Raw genomic sequence first — 27173 nt, 5'->3', positions numbered from 1 at the left:
TTTAACCCCTTGATCGCCCCCTAGTGTTAACCCTTTCCCTGCCAGTGACATTTATACACTAATCAGTGGCTATTTTTAGCACTGATCGCTGTATAAAAGTTCACTGGTCCTGTCAAAATTGTCCGATCTGTCCGCTGCAATGTTGCAGTGCCGCTAATAATTTTCTGCTCACCACCATTTATAGTAAAAAAAATAAAAATCCCATAAATCTATCCCCTATTTTGTAGACGCTAATGGCCAGATTCAGCAACGAGATACGACGGCGTATCTCTAGATACGCCGTCGTATCTCTGAGTGTGCGGCGTCATATCTATGCGCTTGATTCTTAGAATCAGTTACGCATAGATTTCCCTAAGATCCGACCGGCGTAAGTATCTTACGCCGTCGTATCTTAGTTGCATATTTACGCTGGCCGCTAGGTGGCGCTTCCGTAGATTTACGCGTAGAATATGTAAATTAGGTAGATACGCCGATTCAGAAACATACGTGCGCCCGCCGCAATTTTTTACGTCATTTACGTAAGGCTTTTTCCGGCGTAAAGTTACCCCTGCTTAATGAGGCGTAGCCAATGTTAAGTATGGACGTCGGGCCAGCGTCAAATTTTCCGTCGATTACGTCGTTTGCGTAATTCGTCCGCTAATAGGGTTGTGCGTAAGTTACGTTCACATCGAAAGCATTGACTATTTGCGGCGTAATTTGGAGCATGCGCACTGGGATACGTTCACGGACGGCGCATGCGCCGTTCGTAAAAAGCGTCATTTACGTGGGGTCACGATGATTTTACATAAAACACGCCCACATCTTACACATTTGAATTAGGCGGGCTTACGCCGGACAATTTACGCTATGCCGCCGCAACTTACGGAGCAAGTGCTTTGTGACTACTGCACTTGCCTGTCAAAGTTGCGGAGGCGTAGCGTAAATAGGATACGCTACGCCCACACAGAGTTACGCGCTCCCTACCTGAATCTGGCCCTATAACTTTTGCACAAACCAATCATTATACACTTATTGCGATTTTTTCTTTACCAAAATTACATATCGGCCTAAACTGATTTATTTTTTGTTGTTTTTGGGGATAAAGTTAAAAAATAAAAAAAATTCTAAATTGTTGGTCTTTTTTTTGTTTATAGCACAAAAAACAAACACAGAGGTGATCGAATACCACCAAAAGATAGCTCTATTTGTGGGAAAAAAAGAACATACATTTTGTTTGGGTACAGCTTCGCACAACCACGCAACTGGCCTGGTCATTAAGGGGGCAAATCCTTCTGGTCCTTAAGTGGTTAAAAAGGTGAGGATTTTTTTTAAGAACCCTCGTATTTTGGGGGTGTGTCCTTATTTTATAAACAAAAAAAAGAGGGACAATTTAAAAAAAAAAACGTTTTGCTATAATAAATATCCTAAAATAAAAATAAAAAGAACAAATGTCTTTCAGTTTAGGCCAATATGTATTCTTCTACATATTTTTGGTAAAAAAAAAGACGCAATAAGCGTATATTGATTGGTTTACGCAAAAGTTATAGCATCTACAAAATGGGGGATATACAGTATTTATGGTATTTTTATTATTATTTTTTTTACTGCTAATGGCGGGGATCTGTGATTTTTAGCAGGACTGCGACATTGCAGCAGACAGATCGGACACTGAATACTTTTTTGAGACTATTGACATTTATACAGCCACCAGAGCTAAACCTAGCCCCTGATTACTGTATAAATGTCACTGGCAGGGAAGGGGTTAACACCAGGGGGCGATCAAGGGGTTAAGTGTGTCCTATGGAGGTGTTTCTAACTGTGGGTGGATGGGACTGACTGGGAGTAGAGAGAGATCACCGTTTCTGATTATTAGGAACAGCAGATCTCTCTACTTCTCTGTCAGAATGAGGATCTGTCTGTTTACATTGACAGATCCCATTCTGTCTCTGTGAGGAGCAATCACAGGTGGCTGGCGGACATTGCGACCGCCAGCTACATGCATCGGCTCTGACGTCGTGCAATGGCGCGAGTGCACTCGATAGAGCTCTTGAAGCGGCCAACGTACACCTACGGCAATTCGCCCAGGAGAGCCAACCTGCCGCAGTATAATGACAGCGCCTTGTCGGCAAGCGGTTGAACTGAATCATTTTTTTCCTTGTAAATGCCACTTTTGCTTTAGTGCATTGTAGAGCAAGAGTAAAAACATTCTGAGGGGGAACCTGTACAGGCACGCTCCTGACCTGGACTGTGTGCGTCTATAGGCACACACAGTGTGGCTCAGCAATGCCCCCCACTCTCTCTCATCACTCTACTCACAGTATTTGACTGAGAGTTTAACTTTAGAACCACTTTAAGGTGGACCTTCAACCTAAGCTGGACCTTTAGGCCTCATGTACGCTGCTGGTAAATGGACGTTTAGGAGCAGTTGGGCATTTTTTTCAACGGAACTCTCCTCTATGTTATCTTATCAGTACTGGGTCGTTTATAGTCATTTCTAGGCAGTTGTGTTTAAAGGCTTTTTCTTGAACCCCAAAAAATGCGTTCAGAAGCTGTGTTTAGAGGCAGTTGAAGCACCAAACGCAGCTAAACGCGGCAACTCGTATTTAGCAGCGTTTCGTTTACAGACGTTTTTCATTTTAAGATTTTTTTTAAATGCTTCCAGACGCAAACGCTGCTAAACGCTTCATGTAAACGCGGCTAAACAGACGTTTTTAGACACTGGTTTCTAGCTGTCAAGTTAAATTGTTTAGGAGAGGTTGAACAACGTCCCGTGTACATGAAGCCTTAACCCAACCTATGTGTCAAATTACGCTTCCGTTTTTTTTTTTATATCATTTTTGAATATAATTTTAACTCTTGCATTTCTCGCCTAGGTTTTTTTTGTCCCTCCCTCCAGATTTTACAGGCTTTGTCAGGACCTGATGGCGTGGCAAAGCCCTTTGGCACATTTGCACAAAGCTCATAATGACAGCACCAGAGAAGGGGGGGGGGGGGCGGAACCACTAAATAGGGGACTAAAGTTCCTCTTTAAAGAATTCTACTGCCCCAAATTGACAAAGCAACATATATTTCAGATTTGTCCATGCTATATTTAATAATCTTTTGTATGCAATTCCTTATCCATATAAGCACAAGGACAACATACAAGTTTCAGGGAGACTGTGTCCAGGTGGGAAAAAGTTTAGGACTGTCTGATCTGATAGTGGACTTTAATTTTTAAAATGGGAAAAGGTGATTTACTTTCTTCTTCTATTTTTAAGTTTATGGTGTGTGACAAGTATTAGCAACCTTGTAACAAAATCCCTTACCAGTTGTTACAGAAATCAAAGTTACAGAAAAACATTTTCTGATATCTATCTCCATCTAGTGGTAATGGTGTATTACAGGACGCAAACACGACAAACATACACTGAGAAATATATTGTTCATATATAAAGGTATAATCGCAAAGCAGCAAATGATCTATTCACCAATCATTACCTGTTGGGGCATTCACTGTTATTTTGTTGAATTGGGTAGCATTCACTGCTTTTGGATGCACATTCTTCAGCCACATCTTAGCAATATTTGCTGCACTGTATGGAGAAAATGGTACAGCTGTTAGCATAGCTCCCAATTGTCCCTCATTTGGAGGGACTGTCCCTTTTTTGATACAAATCCCTCTGTCTCTCGGCTGTCCCTCTTCATGGCCTGATGTTTACATCTCTATCCAAAATGTACTATTTTAGTACCAAAAGTGTTATGCTGCACTAAAATTTGTATCCAGCCTCTATATTACTGCATTTGCTATTTTGAAAAGCCAAAATTAAGGAAAAATAGAAAAGCACTTATATGATTTAGCCAATCATTTTACGCATATTGTCACACAACTGGGTGCGCCCCAAGCCCATATTTTGTTAAAGCCTCTGGTTCTAATCACATGCTTAAAAAAAAAAAATTGGAATCCATGCATCCGGCGCACCCCATGTATATTAGGGGGCCGGGCACATGGATAGGGGCCCCACTGGTTGCAGAAAAGAAAATCATATGATTCCCCCATTAACACAGATTGTGCTGACAGGGGAATCCCTCCTGTCGAGGCTATTTTCTGCTCCCGGCGGGGGGGGGGGGGTCAGGCGGGGAAAGCCATCCTCGCCAGGAGAAGACAGTGATTATTGCTAGCAGCTATAACTGTAAGAGAATACGGCAGGCTGGTTGTACCCAAGTTGATCAATCATTGCTGCTGAACCAGCTGAGATTTAAACCATGTATGGCCAGCCTTAGAAAAGTTAATAGATTATCAGCTAGACATTCACATGGCCCCATACATAAAGCCTGTTGCACAACCATTGAGTAGGCGTCCCTAAAGTTTGAAGTTTTGCAGAACAAAAGCATGTTGAATTATAGAAACATAATGTTATTGAACCAGAAAAGGTAACCACTGCCTGGTAATATTTTTTAATTGTTGCAACAAAGGGATATGATTTGAGTCTGTGTGGACATGTGATAATCTAATCATTGGTCAGAGGTACTCAATTCCCATTGAGTGATATTGTGCATGAGCCCCTTTTGACAACGTGTGGTTACACGAAACGCGTCAGGGATGACTCCATTGTTGCCATCATTATATTGATATGCGCTGTATTTTCATCAGATATGTAAGTGCAAATTTTTAATTAAACACATATTGATTTTTTACGGTGTTACACTATGGCGTCCCCTCTTCTCTTTTCCACATTTATATGTGACCTTTAACACGGATGACCATTTCCTGCATTCCCTGAGTGAGAGACCTTCCAGCTCATCCCCAGGTTACTGTTTCAAGGCCGTCCGCTGACTCCTTCCTGAAGTAACTCCACACCGTGGCTTCCAGTTTATACCAAGCCTGATTGACTCTGGAAATATACATTTCGCAGAGTCCACATGTTCCGGTAAGCCTGCATTCACACTGGTGATGGGATATTTTTTTCACTTGGACATTCATTCATATCCACTTTTATCATCTCTGGAAGTTATCACCCCACTTCTATTGATCCTTCCATTTTTGAACTTTGTGCCATTCAATTATCATTTGGTTCATTTTGGACTTTATTTACATATGTTATGATATTTCTATCTTCATATTCTCGTGTATTATATACTTTTTATATTGATCACGTATGGTCCTGACTTCATCGTCACATCATTTTTGTATTTGAGCGCTGCACTTTCTTGTCCACATATTGTGCATGAGTTGAATTGAGAAAAGTAACAAAAGTCTCATCCATTATCAATGACTGATGGTTGCCAGTGGTTTATCAACTATTATGGTCAGTTGTATGCAAACCAAAACTGCCACTGTCAGCCCAGAATTCTAAGGAAATAATATCACGTTCTTGTGAACTGAAACTATATACCCATCAAGAGAAAAGTGTACCAGTTGTTTTGAAGAGAGGTATTATTCTGAACTCATCTTTGTAAAAAAAAATAAAAGGTTTGCTGCATCAAAGTACCAAGACATGAACATAGACAACTGTCTGGAAGAAGTATTGATCCATCTAAAATAAATACACTGGTAACTACATCAAAATCAACAGAGGTTCCTGCTATCAGGTGCAACTAACCCTACACTAAAAGATAACAACATACTCAATCCTGGGTGTACTATGGAGTTGATTTAATAAAGGCATATGGACTGTTCACTTTGCATGGGAATTTTCCCCTAGAGTTTAGAAAATGAGGTGAAGCACTTCTGAATTCCATCATCTAATCATAAGCAAAAATTAATTTTTAAATTACATGTGATTGGTCATTCTTTCCAAAATGAAATTTCACTCTATTTACTCTTTGTAATGTTTATGTCTCTTTTGGAAGCAAAACACAATAAGAGTTAACTTTTCATTTTCATGTTAGAGCCCATTCACACAGGGACAACACGACTTCCAGCACGACTTTGGGAGGACATTTGGACACGACTTGAGTATGAATCATCAGGCAATTTACAAGGCAACTTCAAGTTGCCTCCAGGACAGTACAAGGCAACTTCAAGTCGCCAATCAGCTCTGTGGGAGGGAGGGGTTTGCCTGAGAAATGTATGTTATCTTCCTGTATTGTTGCTTTAGTTAAGACAGTTATCCGACTTCTGAGGCAACTTTCATTTAAATCAATGGGTAAAATCCGATCGTGTGTAGGCGGCATGAGGCCTCGTACACACGACAGAGTTTCTCGGCAGAATTCACCGAGAAACTCGGTCAAAACCCGGATTCTGCCGAGAAACTCTGTCGTCTGTACAGTTTTGGCTCGATGGAGCCGCCGAGGAACTCGACGAGAAAATAGAGAACATGTTCTCTATTTTCTCGTTGTCCGCGTTGTTCTATGGGAGAAGGCGGCCCGCCGAGCTCCTCGGCGGCTTCATCCCAAAACTCGACGAGGAACTCGACGTGCCAAGCATGTCGAGTTCCTCTGTCGTGTGTACGGGGCCTCACTCTTCAAAGTTAGTTTCACAGCAGACATTCTCTTATAAAGTCAATGTCACTGTTGATGGCTTTAACATTTACATATTTTTATGGTCAAAAAGTATTCATCAGTTACAGGAAAATGTATTTTATTCTTTAGTACAGTAATATGTATTAATTCAATAACAGACTAAATACTGCCATCATAAAATACATTGATGTCAAAACTTGTCACTTACCATTAGAATGTATTGAAACAAGAATTTAAATGAGCAGTTTAAGCTTGTGCTTCACTAAATGAGATCCCTAGTTTAAGATTCATAAGCTATTTTTTTCGTTTAGGATTCATAGTTGAATTTAAACTGTATTATAAACTATACTTGGGGAAAAAAAAGTTTGCCTTTAAACTTTTCATGTTAGTACTTATTTATATCAGTCAAATCCTTTTCATCCAGTGTTCCTTCTTTATGCTACATGATGGACATGCTTTCAGAGAAAGGCAGGGAAATTAATTACAAGGAAGCATGCAATGAAATAAAGGAGCAGAGAATTGTGCAAGGAATTGAAGGGGAATAGTTATATGCAGGGCTTTTTTTCAGGGGGAACTTGGGGGAACTCAGTTCCACCACCTCTGGCTCAGACCCTTTGGTGCCTGCTCACCACAATCACTTGTAAACACAGAAGTCTAGTCTCTGTGTTTACAAGTGACAGCTCTGCACTCTGTGTGTAACCACCTGAACTGCATTCTGTATGTAATGCAATCCTGGTATTTAATGCCCCTTTAAGACCCTTCTACTGTTTGTGAAATCTGAACGGGGTCGTGGTTGAGTTCCTGCACCTATTTTCTGAGAAAAAAAGCTTTGGTTATATGGTCACCTGCCTGACGAAGGGGCCCTGCATGGCTTCGAAATGTTGCTGTATATTTATCATGTGACCGAGGAATCCTTGGTGCGCTGATAAAAAAAATTAACTTTAGTTTTAGGGAATAGTGCACGCATTAAAAGGAAAGGTTTGTAGGGAAGGGTGCAAAGGATTAAGGGAAGGGCATTTTAGAAAAACAAACATTTTGAACCAACTGGAATTGTTATTTATTAAACTGTGTAATTTAGTTTTGGACAAAACAAGGAAAGGTTTAAATCCTTGTCATATCTTTCCCCATCTGTGTCACATTTAAAGAGATTTTCTTTTACTTCCTGTCCCAAACATATAAAGTGGAAGTAAACCCTCTTATTATTTTCATCCATGGAAGCTGCCATCTTGGCATCTGTTTAATCTCCAACTGCCATGATGCTGCACATGTGATCAGTTATGTAACCAGCCATTGGATGGTATGACAGTTTGGTTGAGGGCACAACCCATGTGACAGTTAAATTTCTGGCTTGTGCCAGAAATGTAATGTTTTTTTTAAAACAGTTAAATCTATGGGTTTACTTCTGCTTTAACAAAAAGTTAGAGGATATCTTTCTGAAGTTAGGGAAGTCTTCTCTTGGACAGTTGTCACCACAAATGTCCCCTTTGGAAGACTTCACCTTTATTCCTGCTTCAGTGACAGCTCACAATTTAGGTTTTCCCATCAGTTTCAGTCCCAGTGACAATGGCAACTAGAAAAAATAGAGATGGTGAAAATCCCCATTGGAAACACAAGCAGCAGAAAAAAACTAATAGGGTTCTAATCCTTCCTACTCCACAAAAAATGAAAAGGTGGACTAACACCTTCCTCCCACTATCCCAGTCCATGCTGCACTTACCTCCATGGGTACTTAGCTGTCAGTACCAATGCAGCCAGTGCAGTGGTCTGGGGCTTCTTCCCCTTCCTTAGGGCTTTTAATACAGATCAGAGCAATTATTTGACCAACTGGAATAGCTCTGATCTTTCCCAGAAGCCCTAAGGAAAGTAGGGGAATATCAACAAGGCTTTCAAATCCCCAGACTGCTACACTGTCTGCGTAAGCAGTGACAGCTAATTACCCAAGGAGGGATGTGCAGCAGGGACCAGGGAGTGGGAGGAAGGTGTTAGTCCACCTTTTCATCTTTTCATTTTAAACTAAACCTGCCTTGATAGATATATGGTGCACACAACAAAAAACAAAAATGCCCTTGGGGTTTTTAAGGGGCACACCTCAAGTAAAAAGTATAAATGGTTTATTTAACAAACATTTAAAAACAAAAATTAATACAGAAAAAAACACATAATAAATATCAACATATAAATCAATATTTGATTTTTGTCATAGACCTTTTCATGAGATCTGATTATATCATGCAGATGACTGTCAGTAGTCTAGGGTGACTGTGCAAGGTCTCAACGTGTTTCGCGAGAGGAGTCTGGCTTCTTCAGGAGAAGCATAGATAGATGCGGATGATGGAGGACTCCTGGCCTACTAGCTGGTATAGATGACTCTTTGTGATGATCAAAAAATAAATGAGTATAAATGGCCAACCGGTACCATTGCCAGGTGGATTTGTCAAGTGATAATTCAAGCTTATGATTTCAAGAATAGTATCCTTCCCTTTCCTGTCAAGGCGCACTCGACCAGAGCGATCAGTTCCTCATGGGCAGTGCATCACCAGACTTCAGTAGCTCAGATCTGTAAAGCCGCTACTTGGTCTTCAGTCCATACGTTTACAAAATGTTATCAAATAGATGTGAGAGGACATGAGGATTCTGCCTTCGGGCGTAGTGTGCTGCAGGCAACGGTATAGGGCTTCTTGTCCTTTGGCGGCCTGATGGATCTGTGTCTCCCACCCTTCATATTGAGCATTGCTCTGGGACGTCCCACTATGTAATGAATAGAGGCTCTGTGTCCCGTGGTGTACGTTAAAAGAAAGAAGGATTTTTAAATAACACCTTACCTATAAAATCTTTTTCTTTGAGTACACCATGGGACACAGAGGTCCCCCCCCTTCTTCTATGGGATACTTACTGCTTTGCTACAAAAACTAAGGTACTTCCTGTATGGGAGGGGTTATATGGAGGGAAAATTGTTCTCATAGGTTGTGCCAGTGTCCAATCACCTCTGGTGACCATACAACCCACTATGTAATGAATAGAGGCTCTGTGTCCCATGGTTATTTAAAAATCCTTCTTTCTCTTCGCCAACCATCTAAAATCTATTAATTTCTAGCACAAATGGCCACCGTTCATGCACAAATCGCTCTCTCCAGCAGACAGACAGGACCTAACAGATCTGTCACACAACATAAACCACTGTCAGATGTCTTAGGCCCCGTACACACGAGAGGATCCATCCGCTGGAATTGATCCGCGGACCGGCTCTAGCGGATAGATCCCCTGGTGTGTACAATCCAGCGGATCTGTTTCCGCGGATTTTTATCCCCTGGGATGGATTTCAAGCGGATAAAAATTTGAAGACATGCTTTCAAATCTATCCGCTTGAATCCATCCCAACGGATTGACCTGCTGGTCTGTACAGACTCACCGGATCAATCCGTCCGAATGAATCCCCCGCATGCGTCGTAATGATTCAACGCATGCGTGGAATTCCTTATATGACAGCGTCGCGCACGGCGCCGCGTCATCATCGCGGCGATGGCGCAACACGTCATCGCGATGGGATTTCGGCGCGGATTTCGATCCGATGGTGAGTACACTCCATCGGATCAAAATCCTCGCAAATCCTCGAGAGGATTTATCCGCGGAAACGGTCCGGTGGACCGTATCCGCGGATAAATCCTCTCGTGTGTACGGGGCCTCAATATCGGCCAGGTTTCACCCCCCTCACCATCTAATCTGTTATCTTCTCCCCAACCTACTCCCCCGCCCCCCTCACCCGTTCCCTCTCATTTTTGCCCCCTCCCCCTTTCCCCAGTAGACAGACTCTTGGGTCTCCCCAATTGCTTATGTCCGCTATTCTGTATTACACTTTGGCTTATTCGTTTGTCTACTGTATTGTTATTCTTAAAACCAAAATACATTTTAATTAAAGCCTCTTACACAATGAGAATATTGGATGAATGATCTTCCATTTTTTTTACTGAAAATTAAGAGGCTATTTAACTTACGAAAATTCTCGCACGGCAAAATACAACTTCAGAAGTGATGTAATGTATTGTAATGTATTCTTTTGTTTCGTATGCGTAGCCTTGCTCTTCCGATTTTTTTTTTCCAGATGAAAACTATACCGATGAAATGTAAACTGTATGATCTGATATTATAGGAGAACATTTTTCATGTTTGTCATTTTGAAAATTCGGCTCTTGAAAGCTGTGTACTAACGATCAGATTATTGTACGATTGTATTTTTCGTCCAATTTTCTGATCGTGTACTAGGCAGCAGCAAGGGTGACAATCCCGCAATGATTTCAAACAAGAGCAGTGTCACCCTGTCAAATGAAGTCCCTATCCAATAGATCTGCTGGCAGAATCAACAGGTATTTACAAAATGTACTTATTAAAACTGAGAGGTATGGAAAGTCTGCATTACATATGTGACTTTATGGATTTTACAAAAAAAAACTAATACAGACAGTTCCTCATCTGTTTCAAACTGCTTACTCTAATTTTCACTGCACATCATCTAGTCCAGGGGTAAGCAACCGCGACACTCCAGCTGTTTTGGAATTACAGGCCCCATGAGAAATTTCAAGACTCTGACAGCCTCAGGCAAGACTCTTATGCCGCGTACACACAGGGCCAGATTCAGATAGGTCAGCGGATCTTTAGATCCGCGTAACCTATCTGATTTACGTTACGCCGGCGCAAGTTTTTGAGGCAAGTGCTTTATTCAGAAAGCACTTGCCTCAAAAGTTGCGGCGGCGTATCGTAAATCCCCCGGCGGAATTCAAATTCCGCGGCTAGGGGGTGTGTAACATTTAAATCAGGCGCGTCCCCATGCCGAACGAACTGCGCATGCACCGTCCGCTAAATTTCCCAGCTTGCATTGCTCTAAATGACGTCGCTAGGACGTCATTGGTTTCAACGTGAACGTAAATTACGTCCATCCGTATTCGCAAACGACTTACGCAAACGATGTAAAAAATTCGAAAAATTCGACCCGGGAACGACGGCCATACTTAACATAGGATACGCCGCATATAGCAGGGGTAACTATGCGCCGGAAAAGGCCGAACGCAAACGACGTAAAAAAAAAGCACCGGCGGTCATTTGTTTCTGAATCGGCGTAACTCCTCATTTGCATATTCCTTGCGTATACAAACGGAAGTGCCACCTAGCGGCCAGCGTGAGGTTGCAGCCTAAGATCCGACGGTGTAAGTCACTTACACCTGTCGGATCTTAGGGAGATCTACGCAGAACCTGATTCTATGAATCAGGCGCATAGATCCGACGGATCTCAGAGATACGACGGCGTATCAGGAGATACACCGTCGTATCTCTATCTGAATCTGGCCCACGGTCTTTTTTTGTGATGAAATAAAACAACGTTTTTCATCATGAAAAAAAAACGTTGTTTTTCTAACTTCATCATAAAAAACGACGTTGCCCACACACCATCGTTTTCTGAAAATGCTCTAGCAAAGCGCGGTTACGTAAAACACGTACAACGGCACTCTGTTCCATTCAAGCTCCCATCTCATAACTTGCTTCTGAGCATGCGCGGGTTGAAAACGTTTAAAACGTTGTTTTAGCCCACACACGATCATTTTTTATGACACAAAAAAACTACATTTTGAAAAACGACATAAAAAATTTAAGCATGTTCGAATTTTTTTTGGTCCTTTTTTAAAAGACAAAAAACGATGTGAAGCCCACACACGATCATTTTAAATGACGTTTTTAAAAACGTTGTTTTATTTCATCACAAAAAACGACCGTGTGTACGCAGCATTAGAGGCAGAAGCATTATGGGATTTGTAATTTCACCACAGCTGGAATGCGAGGTTGCTTACCCCTGATCTAGCACTCTCTTCCCTAGCCCACCTCTTATTTTATAGCTTTCAGCTCTTTCAATTATGAAGGCTCAGTATCACATAAGGGCATTCTTTGTGGCACAGATTCAACAAGATGTTGGAAAGTTCCTCAAAATAAATTTTTGCTCCATATTGACATGATAGCATAATGCAGTTGCTGCATATTTGTCGGCTGCACATCAATGATGGAAATCTCATGTTACACCACATCCCAAAAGTGTTCTATTGTATTGAGATCTGGTGACTGTGGAGGCCATTGGAGTACAGTGACCTCATTGTCATGTTCAAGAAACCAGTGGTGAGATGATTTGAGCTTTGTGACATGGTACATTATCCTGCTGGAAGGAGCCATCGAAAGATGGGTACACTGTAGTCATAAAAGGGATGGACATGGTCAGCAACAATACTCAGGTAGGTCGTGGAGTTTAACCACTTGAGACCCGCGCTATAGACAAAAGACGTCCACAGCGCGGCTCTCAAGTGCCGAGTGGACGTCTATAGACGTCCTTTTATGTGCATTACCCGCGCGCGCCACTGGGGGGCGCGCAGCGGGTAAACACTGTCCCTGCGCATCGCCGAAGAGCCGATGCGTGTACCTGGCGGCCGCGATGTCCGCCGGGTACACGCAATCGCCGGTAACACAGCAGGGACGTGGAGCTCTGTGTGTAAACACAGAGCTCCACGTGCTGTCAGAGGAGAGGAGACCGATCTGTGTCTCTTGTACATAGGGACACAGCATCGGTCACCTCCCCCAGTCACCCCCCTCCCCCACACAGTTAGAACACACCCAGGATACACATTTAACCCCTTCCTTACCCCCTAGTGTTAACCCCTTCCCTGCCAGTCACATTTATACAGTAAATAGTGCATTTTTATAGCACTGATCGCTGTATAAATGTGAATGGTCCCAAATTTGTGTCAAAAGTGTCCGATACGTCCGCCGCAATATCGCAGTCTCAATAAAAATCGCAGATCGCCACCATTACTAGTAAAAAAATAAAAAATAAAAAAAAATAATAATTCTGTTCCCCATTTTGTAGGCGCTATAACTTTTGCGCAAACCAGTCGCTTATTGCGATTTTTTTATTTTTTTTTTACAAAAATACGTCGAAAAATACGTATCGGCCTTAACTGAGAAAAAAAATAGTTTTTTAAAAAAAAATTGGGATATTTATTATAGCAACAAGTAAAAAATATATATATTTTTATAAAATTGACGCCCTTTTTTTGTTTATAGCGCAAAAAATAAAAACCGCAGAGGTGATCAAATACCACCAAAATAAAGCTCTATTTGTGGGGAAAAAAGGACGTCAATTTTGTTTGGGAGCCACGTCGCACGACCGCGCAATTGTCAGTTAAAGCGATGTAACATCAAACAGTGATCAGAAAATGGAAAAGAAAAAAGTGCTAAAACTTGTGAGAGATGTATAAACCAGTAAAAGCATATACTGAAATAAATAACACATTTAACAATCCTCATGTGCTAATAGTGAATAAATAATTGAAAAACATTGATTACATTCAACAAAAAAGTCCATAAATTGAGTGAATAGATGGAAAGGTGTTGCATCAATAGCCAAAACAAGGGAAAAAAATAAAAAAGGAGGTCTTCCTCCACCAGTGTGAAAAATTCTTGTATTGAAATCATATATGAAAGTGACAACACATCCACTGAAGTCCTCCACCGACAGAGCACACAGATCTGCTTACCAGATCCCGATGGTCCCTTAATTATGAGGGACCCCAGGTTGCATGTAGGTATACAAAACTGCTGGGCTTGGCTTGGTTCAGACAGCCTGATAGGGATCATTTCCTCATCTCAACACTCCAAAACCGTGGTGACCACGTTACATGGGTATGGAAAAAGACAAAAAATGCCTCGATCGTGTAAAACCTTTAAAACTTTAATGTATATAAAAACGTACACTAAACACTCACAATTTTGTAGTGATTAGAAAGCCTTAAGTAGACACAAGCAGACAGACACGTCCGTCTAGGGAATCCGAGCAGTCCAGGAGGGTGACGTCAGCGCGCCGCTCGTTCCGCCCTACTAGTTTCGTGAAAATTCACGTCTTCCAGAGACACTAGTTTTTGTTACTGTTGCCTTTTTATCATCTTGAACCAGTCTACCCATTCTCCTCTGACATCAATAAGGCCACACAATTTTAGTCCACACAATTGCCTCTTTCTGGATATTTTCTCTTTTTCGGACCATTCTCTGTAAATCCTAGAAATGGTTGTGTGTGAAAATCCCAGTAGATCAGCAGTTTTTGAAATACTCAGACTAGCCTGTCTGGCACGAACAACCATGCCACGTTCAAAGTCACTTAAATCTCTTTTCTTCCCTATTCTGATGCTCCATTTGAACTTTAGCAAGTCATCTTCACCACGTCTAGATGCCTAAATACACTGAGTTGCTGGCATGTGATTGGCTGATTAGCAATTTGTGTTACCAAGCAATTAAATAGATATACAGTATCTAATACATTGTCCGGTAAGTGTATATTCCCAAGAGTCAGCCCACTGTATGCATCACAGCTGTGGGCTCCTGAGAGAAATACTGAATACTGGGTGCGATGATGGTTTCGGAATGCTATGTACAGCACCCTGTAGGCCCCTGTCATCAGCCAAAAATCAGGGCAAAATCGTGGGTGCGCGGTATACGCCGATACCGGCTTTCCCGCGCCGAGTTTTGAATACTGCGCCGACATATACCGAGCGCAGTACACTCGGGTATAGTCGGCCAGTCTCGGCTCCTTCCGCGCTCACGTCCTGGACGTACAGGACGTCAGCGCGAGAGTTGCCGAGCATTGCCGACAATACACGAGTGTACTGCGCTCTGTATATGTCGGCGCAGTATTCAAACTCGGCGCGGGAAACGAGCGGGGAGGACGCGAGGACGCCGCAGAAGGACGCCGGACCCGACGAAGAGGACACCCGAAGCCGCAGAAGGACGCCGGACCCGACGAAGAGGACACCCGAAGCCGCAGACGAACGCCGGACCCAACGAAGAGGTCACCCGAAGCCGCAGACGGACGCCGGACCCGACGAGGCCGCCGATGGACGCCGCGCAAGACACCAAAACTGTAAGTACAAAAAAACTTTTTTTCCACAGGATTCAGGGCAACTTTAGGGGTGTGCGGTATACGCGGGAGCGCGTTATACCACGATAAATACGGTACTTATATAGACAGATTCAAACTCAGATTTAAATTATATGTGGACCCTTACCTTGTAAACAACCCATATAGGCAGATTCATAAAGACTTACGACGGCGTATCAGTAGATACGCCGTCGTGAGTCCGAATCCGTGCCGTCGTATCTTTAAGCGTATGCTCAAATTCACATACGCTTCTCTGTTGCTAAGATACGACCGGCGTAAGTCTCCTACGCCGTCGTATCTTAGCTGCATATTTACGCTGGCCGCTAGGGGCATGTACGGCGATTTATGCCGAGAATATGCAAATGAGCAAGATACGCCTATTTACGAACGTACGCACGCCCGTCGCATGTAAGATACGCCGTTTACATAAGGTGTTTTCAGGAGTAAAGATAATCCACCAAAAAGATGGCGCGGCCAATGTTAAGTATGGACGTCGGGACAGCCGTCGAATTTCACGTCGTTTACGTCGTTTACGTAAGTCGAATATGAATGGGTCTGGAAGTAGGTTACGTTCACGTCGAAAGCATTGACTATTTGCGATGTGATTTTGAGCATGAGCACTGGGATACGTTCACGGACGGCGCATGCGTCGTTCTTTAGGCGCGTCATTTATGCGAGGTCACAATTCATTAGCATTCAACGCGCCCACTACAGCCTACTTTGAATTACGCGTGCTTACGCCGGCCCATTTACACTACGCCGCCGTAACTTAGGACGCAAGTTCTTTGTGAATACTGTACTTGCCTATCTAACTTACGGCGGCGTAGCGTATATGAGATGCGCTACACCCGCCTAAAGATAGGCACGTCTACCTGAATTTGGCTAATAGAGTTTAAAATAGAAATGAAAGCCAAAACATTAATGTTATAAGTGATTACACAACCTCTGTTCTCAATTGCATAAGTGACTTAAAGGGAGGGGGTGGAGAAACATATGCACACTGATCTTCCCAGTGAATAGCTAAAAGAGAACAGGATCATTTTTAACACAAGTTCTTGGTACAAGAGACACATATCGGGAATATGAAATATTGGGGTAGCATATTCTTTAGCAATGCACTTCCCAGCCCACAGTCCAGCATTGGGCCATCACAGGAGGGTTCGTGAGGCTGAACCTCATACCTGCAGCAGCATTGTTGTTTCCTCATCACAAAACATCTTAAAATCCACAAACAATGACATTTATGAAAGCAATATTCTCTTGGTTGAATCCCCAATATATGGTCAGTAAGCAGTGTCCACCAAAAGTACTGGTGTCTCTAACTAAGCAGTGGAACCTAAGATGACCCTCTTTGGAATGTAAATGAGGTTAAAATTTTGGAAGAAAGTTTATGGCTTGTAATAGCTTACATACAAATCTCTGTCTCCAGAAGCAGACAAGGCGCGGTGTTGGATATAAGGTCATTTCCTGAAGAATTTTGAGAGAACGTGATACTTGTGACTTCTATGTATAAATTACACAACATCCTATGTATTTTCCAAAAAATAAAATAAATGCATTTTAAATGCTCATGAATGCTTTCAAGAATCATAGTATCATTGTTGGAGCCTGCCAACCTTTCTGTGATTAATCATCACTGGTATGTATGAACACAGGAACAAAATACCGCCCCCATAAACTTGTATTTAGATGAGAACCCTTAATCAGAATTAATTCTATGTGCTGGAATGGTTTTTAAATAAAATTTAGGATCTATTAAAACAACCCATGTTTTCCATAACCATCAAATTTTTATAGAACAAAATATCTTTTAAAGTACAAATGCAGGCAAAAAACGTAACTACTAGTAAAACTGCTCTTTTTCCCCTCCTAACACGTTTTTTTGACTAACCTGTGTAAGCAAAATCTGTATACCAGGTCACTCTGGTTCAGTGTTGCCAACCTACCAAATTGAAATTTACTGACACGACACGACACCCAAAATTTACTGGCACAGACAAATTTTTACTGCCATATCCAAAAGTTACAAAATTAAAGTTTTAAGTGCAAATTTCAGTATTTAGGCTACAAACAAGTTACAATATGCAATTGGCAAAGTGATTTAAGGTAAATATTAAGGCAAAAACATATTTCTTATTTTATTTTCGATATAGTAAATAAGTAGCTCAGGGACAAGAATCGAGAGGGCAAGAAATTAGAATGGGTGCACACACACATGAAATTGGCACTCACAGTGACACCGACAGCAGTGTGCACCATGACTTCACGTGACACACTGACACACTGCCAAGTGTCACAGCCATATTTTTTACTGGCAACCTTTTTCTTTTACTGGCATTTACTGGCAGGAGAAAAGTGCCCATTTTTTACTGGCTGCCAGTAAAAATACTGGCGGTTGGTAACACTGCACTGGTACGGTCACATGATCCAGCTCCCCTCTGTCAGCCAGTAGCGGCTACAGGAGAGAGGAAGGAGGACCAACAATGGATTGGTCAGAGGATCTTATGGGTGACATCACCACTCCCAGACATTGCCAGCCATTATTGGCACTGAGTGATACGAGGGAGGAAATCACATGACCAGACTGGAGTGGCCTGAAAGTAGGTAAGTACAGTAAAACCTTGGTTTGAGAGTGTTTTGCAAGACAAGCAAAATGTTTTAATAAATTTTGCCTTGATATACAAGCGATGTCTTGATATAAGAGTAGCGTCATGTCACAACTGAGTATAAAAAAGAAGAGAGGAGCCTCTAAGTGTAGCAATATGGTTACATTTAATAAAGGTAAAACATTTAGCAACTTATTGCTACACTTAAGCCCTGTACACACGATCGGATATCGGTTGGAATCTAATCCGATGGATTTTTTCGTCGGATAGCCGATGAAGCAGACTTTCATCAGTCTTGCCTACACACAATCAGTGAAAAATCCGAATCGTGACAAAAACGCGGTGACGTACAACACGACAAAAAAAAGTGCTTTGCTATACAAGTGCTTTGGATTACAAGCATGTTTCTGGAACAAATTATACTCGCAAACCAAGGTTTTACTGTATACAGATATTTATTACTTAGTTTAGTTAGTATAGGTGCTAGGAGGAGGGAAGGGGCTATCAAAATCTGGGAACCCGCTCCCCAAAATAAAATGTAATATGACAACAGTTGTAGTGGGGGCAGCAGCAAAGCAGAACTTTCCCTTTTGGGTGACGATCTGCTTTAAAATTTTCACATTCGGTGATAAGTAAAAGACATGGAGGTTTTATTTTCCATTCAATCACATACGTAGCCTGTGCATGTAATATAATTCTGCTATAGATGTGTAGCACCTGTGTATTTTCAGTACAGGTGCTATGTTAAATTTAGAGGGGGATGAGAGAGTTACTTTGCTCTCATCCATGTTGATTTGTGTAAATTTTGTTTCTGCCAGGCTGGGCTGTTCTGCGGTTCCATTTTGTGTTCCAGAGATACATTTCCATCTCTGGATAGCAGGTGGCGCCAGAGGAGTCCAGGCGGAGGCGCCTTTCTCCAGCAGCCAATCAGAGGAGTGTTTCCCTTGCGGTGCATGCTGAGGGAGGGTATTTCTTGGGCGGACGCCATTTTGTGGAGTCCTTCAGGGTGTGCGCACATCACGGGCCCCGGCGAGATGGCCTACCAGGCCGGGGCGCACGTGCTACGCGGAGTTCCCAGTTCTGGGCCCTCATGGCCCGGAGCAACTGAAGCTGCAAAGGGGCCCCAGTGACTTACTGGGTCCCCACATTCTATGAAGGAGATCCCAAGCGAGTTGTGCTGTTCGGTGGGGAGTCGGTCTGAGGTGAGCCCCGGAGGCAGGTGATCCAACAGGGCTTAGACAATCCATCAGGGATCTGGGTGACCGGACACTGAGAAGTTGTACGCTGCAACTTGTCAGTCGGTGACCCCAAAACCAAGAAGTGTACCTGAGGGGGATTCAGGAAAAATTATATTCATTGAGAGGATTCGCTCTATTGTCTACGTTCCTGAGTAGAGGGCCTGTGGTAGAGGTTCCACTCCTAATTCTAATCCTATTAGAGCCAAGTCGGTGGCAGAGACTTGTTCCTTCTCAAAAGTTCCGAGTGATACTCTGGCTGCCAGGTCGGTTTGAGAGGCCTGTCCAGGGGGACTTTACCCACTCTGGCTGGAGTGGCGACGTGAGTTAAAGTCCCATTGGAGGCAGGACTGCTTCCGTTATCCATAGGCCTGAATCTGCAAATTTTCCTTTCACCAACCTTTCTCTATCTACCTCAAGTTGACTGTTTGCCGTGTTGGGCAAGAAATAAAAGCACAGAAAACGACATCCCGCTGTTTGGAGATTCCGTCATTGCTCATCATCATCATCCCTAGACACATCACAGAGGTAACATAACATGCAGTCCCAAATCTAACCAGCGGCTCCTGAGGGGGTAGCGCTACAGATATAAAGCACAGTTCTTTATACATTTCTTTTACAGCCAAATACTAGCTTTTTGTCATATGAAAAATTCTGACACCACAAAATAGTGTCGGAGCTTATCCCCCCCCCCATCACCTAACACACACACAAGGGACCAGAAAACAAACTCAGAACCCACTTCTATACAAATAAAGACTACTAAACCAAATATTTTGGAATTAAATAGCCATTAACTTTTATTATTGGTGTATTAAATGAAACCTACCAATAACTGTTATTTATTTATTTATACCAATACATATAGGGCCAGATTCAGGTAGAAGTGTGGCGGCGTAACGTATCGTAGATACGTTACACCGCCGCAAGTTTTCATCGCAAGTGCCTGATTCACAAAGCACTTGCGATGAAAACTACGCCTACTACGACCTACTGCGCATGCTCCGTTTCGTAACTCCCGCCGTGCTTTGCGCGAAGTGACATCATTTTTTCGAACGGCGACACGCGTAGCGTAATTCCGCATTCCCTAACGTGTTACGCAAACGACGTGAAATTTAAAATTTCGACGCGGGAACGACGGCCATACTTTAGACAGCAATACGTTTGCTGACTAAAGTTAAGGCACCAAAAACGACGACTAACTTTGCAACGGGAAACTAGACTAGCGGCGACGTAGCGAACGCGAAAAACCATCGTGGATCGCCGTAACTCCTAATTTGCATACCCGAAGCTGGTTTACGACGCAAACTCCCCCCAGCGGCGGCCGCGGTACTGCATCCTAAGATCCGACAGTGTAAAACAATTACACCTGTCGGATCTTAGGGATATCTATGCGTAACTGATTCTATGAATCAGTCGCATAGATACTCTGAGAGATACGACGGAGTATCTGAGATACTCCGTCGTATCTCCACTGTGAATCTAGCCCATAGTTACACTAACTAGACCACCTAATGAATTACATACACATATATATGTTTTTAAATTGTTTTTCAAATAAATGATATTTTATGATACATACATTTCTATCTGTTCGCCCATAAAGTCCCATTTTTTTCCGGGGGTACTTGAGCCCTATTGTTCAGGGTTCTTTTTCCAAATGTCTGGGATTTTGGCAACGCTCTATGGAGAATTTTTAATTTTTTCCTTGTGGTTCACCACTTATACTTAATGAATTGCATGTTTAAATATACCACTGGTTCAGCCTTTAAAGTGTTACTAAACCCACAACAGTAAAATCATTCTGTATATGCAGTAATGCATGCTTATATAGGGGGCCGGGATCATAGGGGGGGGGCATGTTGATGGGGACAAGGGCCTCATCCCCACGACCCTTGCCCGGTGGTTGTGGGGGTCTCAGGGAGGGGAGCTTATCGGAATCTGGGAGCCCCCTTTAACAAGGGGACCCCCAGATCCTAGCCCCCCCATGTGAATTGCTAACGAGTACATTGTACCTCTGTCATTTTACCAAAAAAAGTGTAAAAAAATTGTAAAAAAGACAAGAGACAGCTTAGGACAAGTCATTTATAAAAAAAAATGTCCAGCGATGTAAAGCTGCAACAGTTCCTCCTCCATGTGACGAGTGACGCTTCTCCCACCGTGACAGCTGTTATATAGCTGAGGGCGGGGCCACCTGGTGACATATATGGATGACCCCGCCTCCCTCTGATGCCACGGGGTATACGTTACCGGGTAGCCCCGCCCTCAGCTATATAACAGCTGTCACGGTGTGAGAAGCGTCACTCGGAGGCTCAACTATTGCAGGGTTTTTTTTGGGGTCGTTGGCGCAAGATGGATTTACATCGCTGGAAATTTTTATTTGTTTATTTTTTTAATAAAGGACTTTTCTCAAGCTGTCTATTACCAATTCACATAGGGGGGCGGGATCTGGGGGTTCCCTTCCGCAGACCTCCACAACAACTGGGCAAGGGTTGTGGGGATGAGGCCATTGTCCCCACGAACATAAGGAGAGGAGGTGCTTTGTGGGTCAGACCCCAAAGGTTCCTCCTCATGTTGAGGGCATGTGGCCTGATACGGTTCTCTCATCCCCCCTCTTTTCCTGTAGCCTGCCAGGTTTCATGCTCGGATAAGGGTCTGGTATTGATTTTTGGGGGACCCCTACGTATTTTATTTTGGTGCAGGGTTCCCCTTAAAATCCATACCAGACCTGAAGGGTTTTTGAGCCGCACTCAAAAAAACCTTGATGGTTGTCTTTATTTAAAAAAGGAAAATGCACTACAAGTCACAGCACACAACACAGGAGTAAAACACCTGGCGCGTTTCGCACTATGAATTAGTGCTTAATCATAGCTACGATTAAGCACTAATTTACAGTGCGAAACGCTGTTTTACTCCCATGTTGTATGCTGTGACTTGTATTGCATTATTCCTTTTTTAAATAAAGACAACCATCAAGGTTTTTTGGCGTGCGGCTGTCCATATTTTCTTTTTCCATTTGTTGCCTTGTGCATTGCCAGCACCCTTGATCTTCTGAGACCATACTGATCATCCTAACACAATCCACCTGGACCTGAAGGGTCTGGTATGGACTTTGAGGGGGGCCCCTACGCCATTTAAAAAAATGGAGCAGGGTTCCCCTTAATATCCATGCCAGACCTGAAGGGCCTGGTATGGAATTTGGAGGGACCCCCACACAATTTGTTTTTTTAAATTTTGGTTCAGAGTTCCCCTTAATATTCATACCAGACTCAAAGGGCCTGGTAATGGACTGGGGGGGGGACCCATGCCATTTTTTTATGAGTTTTATCTGTATTGCCGAGACCCGACAATTCATTATAGCCGTGATCAGTTTTAAATGACTTTTATTCATTTAAAAATGTAATTTCGCTGTGAGACTATTCTAAACACAGGAAAAATGTGTCACTTTACAGGCATACTATAGACACCCCCCAGGCACGAAATTTAAAGCAATATTTCACTTTTATTGTTTCACTTTAAGCATTATTAAAATCAATGCTCCTGAAAAAAACTGCAGTTTTTAAACGTTTTTTTGCATTGATACATGTCCCCTGGGACAGGACCAAGGTCCCCAAACACTTTTTATGACAATACCATGCATATAAGCCTTTAAAATTAGCACTTTTGATTCCTCATGTTAATCTCCCATAGACTTTTAAACGGTGTTCTGCGGCTTTCGAATTTTCCGCAAACACCGCATACTGTTTGCCATTCGGCGAACAGGTGAACACCCGATGTTCGACTCGAACATCGGGCTCATCCCTACTCCCAAACAGGGTGGTGTAATACACTATATTACCAAAAGTATTGGGATGCTTTAAATGAACTTTACTGGCATCCCAGCCTTAGCCTGTCGGGTTCAATATTGAGTTGGCCCACCCCAAACTCGCTTATCCATGTCTTTAGGGACCTTGTTTGTGCACAGGTGCCCAGTCATGTTGGAACAGTAAGAAGCTACCCCCAAGTTGGCAGCATGAAATTGTCCAAATCCTTCAGGGCTGAAGTGGTTATTATATGATAATGGTCTACATCTACAATAAATTGTGGAAAAAAAAAAGTTACCGCTCCAGGTGGATTGTGTTAGGATGATCAGTATGGTCTCAGAAGATCAAGGGTGCTGGCAATGCACAAGGCAACAAATGGAAAAAGAAAATATGGACAGCCGCACTCCAAAAAACCTTGATGGTTGTCTTTATTTAAAAAAGGAAAAATGCACTACAAGTCACAGCACACAACACGGGAGTAAAACAGCTGACGCGTTTCTCACTATAAATTAGTGCTTAATCGTAGCTATGTTTTTTTTGAGTGTGGCTGTTCATATTTTCTTTTTCCATTTGTTACAATAAATTGTGACCATATGTTTACCTTTTGTTATTACATTTATTGGCCTCACATGCTCACCTATCCAAAGTCCCATGGACAACAAATTTTGTATTTGCGTGTAATACAGGGATGGAGGTGTGTCATGGATAGCACCAGACCATTCTCTTTGTTGGAATTCCTATAGACACACTCCTAAACATTGTGGACAATAGTCCCGGGAGAGTTGAAGCTGTTATAGCTGCAAAGGGTGGGCCAACTCAATATTGAAGCCTACGGACTAAGACTGGGGTGTCATTAAAGTTCATGTGCGTGTAAAGACAGTCGTCCCAATACGTTTGGTAATATAGGGCTAGATTCAGAAAGGAGATACGACGGCGTATCTCCGGATACGCCGTCGTATCTCTGAGTGCGGGCCGTCGTATCTATGCACCTGATTCATAGAATCAGTTACACATAGATTTCCCTAAGATCCGACCGTCGTAAGTGTCTTACACCGTCGTTTCTTAGGCTGCATATTTACGCTGGCCGCTAGGTGGTGCTTCCGTATATTTACGCGAGGAATATGCAAATGAGCTAGATACGCCAATTCAGAAACGTACATCCGGCCGGCTCATTTTTTTACGTCGTTTACGTTAGGCTTTTTTCGGCGTATAGTTACCCCAGCTATATGAGGCGTATCCTATGTTAAGTATGGCCGTCGTTCCCGCGTCAAGTTTTGAAAATTTAACGTTGTTTGCGTAAGTCGTTCGCGAATAGGGCTGGACGTAATTTACGTTCACGTTGAAAGCAATGAAGATTTGCGGCGGAATTTCGAGCATGCGCACTGGGATTTGTTCACGAACGGTGCATGCGCTGTTCATAAAAAAAACGTCAAATACGCGGGGTCACAGTTAATATACATAAAACACGCCCACATCATCCACATTTGAATTAGGCGGGCTTACGCCGACACAGATACGTTACGCCGCTGTAACTAAGGGCGCAAGTTGTTTCTGAATACAGAACTTGCTCCCTAAATTACGGCGGCGTAACGTATCTGAGATACGTTACGCCGGGCGCATAGATACACCATTGTATCTGAATCCAGCCCATAGTGTATAAGGTAATAAATGAACAATTTTACATCTGCCTGGATATTTGTAAAAATGTAAATGCTTTTTATTTACAATTTACATTTTATAAGCCACCACTTGTAACACCCTGTGATCTACTCCACAAGGCATATTCAATTACTCTTCAATTATATACTACAATGTATTTGTTTCATGTTTGCCCTGTATCATGTTGTAACCAATCTGATGAGGCCAAGTGCATAAACCACACTGTGACTGCCAAGGAAAACCGACCACAGTGATCAGTGGTTGCTTAGTGATCAGCTGGGGGCAGCCCATTCGCAAACATGCTGTGGCTGAACACAACTGTCACTTTCCAAGAGCTGCAATGAACTCCAAAACGGCCAGGAAAAACAGAGTACATCTGTAGATTCTCTAAATTTACATCCGCTTTTACACAGATAGTACAGTTTAATCCTGACACATGTTTCCCAAGATTGGAAAGATTAAGAAACATTTCAGTAGAAGCTTAAGCGAAAGGAGTTCATACTTGACCTTAAACAGGCAATAAAGCAGTCTTTGACCAAACCAGAAGTCCTCTTTGACAACGGAATTTGATCAAATTGATGAGCTGCTATTGATGTTTGGATTAAACTATGCCTCTATGATCAAATGATCAAACACAGAGTGAAAGTACAATATGTTCTTTAATCCTGACACCTAATTTTGTACAAAAGAGTGAAAACAAGGCCAGCAAGACACATCCTGTAAGACTCTTTGGTTTTGCTTATTGAGAATGCCATTTAATTAATTTGCCAAGAACGCTGCCCGCTTTTAAAACAACGCACAGAAAACCACAAAAGGCAAAGTGCTCAACAAGGCAAAATCACAAAGATTTTTACTCATTCAAGGAGCAATCAATAGGTTATGATTCTAAATACTGGGGAAGAAGAAGCAATAAAACATTATACAAAAATGAGATATTGATTTCTGGGTCATTCGGAAAATCAAAGAAAAATAACACACAGAATTCACTAAGAAATGAAAATGTAGGGTCTGCTGCACAGGTACCAAGAATGGGTATGGATTACAGAAAGGTTTTACAGTACGATGGCACCCAATACAATTACAAAAACCTTAAAGGTGTTGTAAAGGTTTGTTTTTTATTTTCTAAATAGGTTCCTTTAACGCATGGGTCTTCAAACTACGGCCCTCCAGTTGTTCAGGAACTACAATTCCTATCATGCCTAGTCATGTCTGTGAATGTCAGTGTGTTACAATGCCTCATGGGATGTGTAGTTCTACAACAGCTGGAGGGCCGTAGTTTGAGGATCCCTGCTTTAAAGGGTTAATAAAGGGAAAAAAAATGTTTTCTTTAAAATAACAAACATGTTATACTTACCTCCACTGTGAAGTTCGTTTTGCACAGAGTGGCCCCGATCCATGTCTTCTGGGGTCCCTCGGCTGCTGTCTCTGTCCTCCCCGCAAGTACTGACCAGAGTCATGCGAGAGCTCGCATGGTGGTGAGTAATTGCGGGCGTGCTCCCGTGATACAGCGAGCGACCATAGCCGCTCACTGTATCACTCGGCCCCTCCCCTCGGCGCGCCGCATCACTGGATGTGATTGACAGCAGCGCCAGCCAATGGCTGCGCTGCTCTCAATCCATCCGCTCTAGCCAATCAGCGGCCAGGCTGAATGGCGAAGAGGATCTTGGGACCGAGCGCGGGACTTTCGAGGGGTCAGGTAAGTAAAACGGGGGCTCGGGGGGGGCATCATCATAAGATGTTTTTTCACCTTAATGCATAGATTGCATTAAGGTGAACACAAACATTTCCTTTACAACTCCTTTAAGCTAGTACATTGTTGGTTCACTTACCTTTTTCTTTCGATTTCCCTTTTAAATGTTTTTTTTCTTTGTTTTCTTTGTCTAAATTTCTCACTTCCTGCTCCTCCTCAGTAAGCTGTTCTGGCTGACTAACTACCACTCGGATGATGGTGGCCAAGCTTACTGAAGAGAAACAGGAAGTGAGAAATTCAGACAAAGAAAAAAAACATTTAGAAGGGGAATCGAAGGAAAAGGTAAGTGAACCAACAATGCACTAGTTTAAAGGAACCTATTTAGAAAATAAAAAACAAACCTTTACAACCCCTTTAATACACATATACCGTGAACACAAAAGCAAAATACATGTAAAATGTGGCTTATATAAAGTTACTGAACATAAATATATATATATAAAAAAATGTGCACACAGTTTGCTGCTAAAAGCGGGAGTTCACCCGAAAAACATTTTTTAACCTTAGATTGATGCTCATTTTGTCAAGGGAAATCTGGTAGTTTTTTTAAAATCGAAGCCGTACTTACCGTTTTAGAGATGCATCTTCTCCGCCGCTTCCGGTTATGGTCTTCGGGACTGGGCATTCCTACTTGATTGACAGGCTTCCGACAGGCTTCCGACGGTCGCATCTATTGCGTCACGAGTAGCCGAAAGAAATCCGAACGTCGGTGCGGCTCTATACGGTGCCTGCGCA

The sequence above is a fragment of the Rana temporaria genome, chromosome 4, assembly GCF_905171775.1.
Source record: "Rana temporaria chromosome 4, aRanTem1.1, whole genome shotgun sequence".
NCBI lineage: Eukaryota > Metazoa > Chordata > Amphibia > Anura > Ranidae > Rana > Rana temporaria.
The sequence above is the reverse complement of the archived record's forward strand: the minus strand, read 5'-3'. Positions refer to the sequence as shown.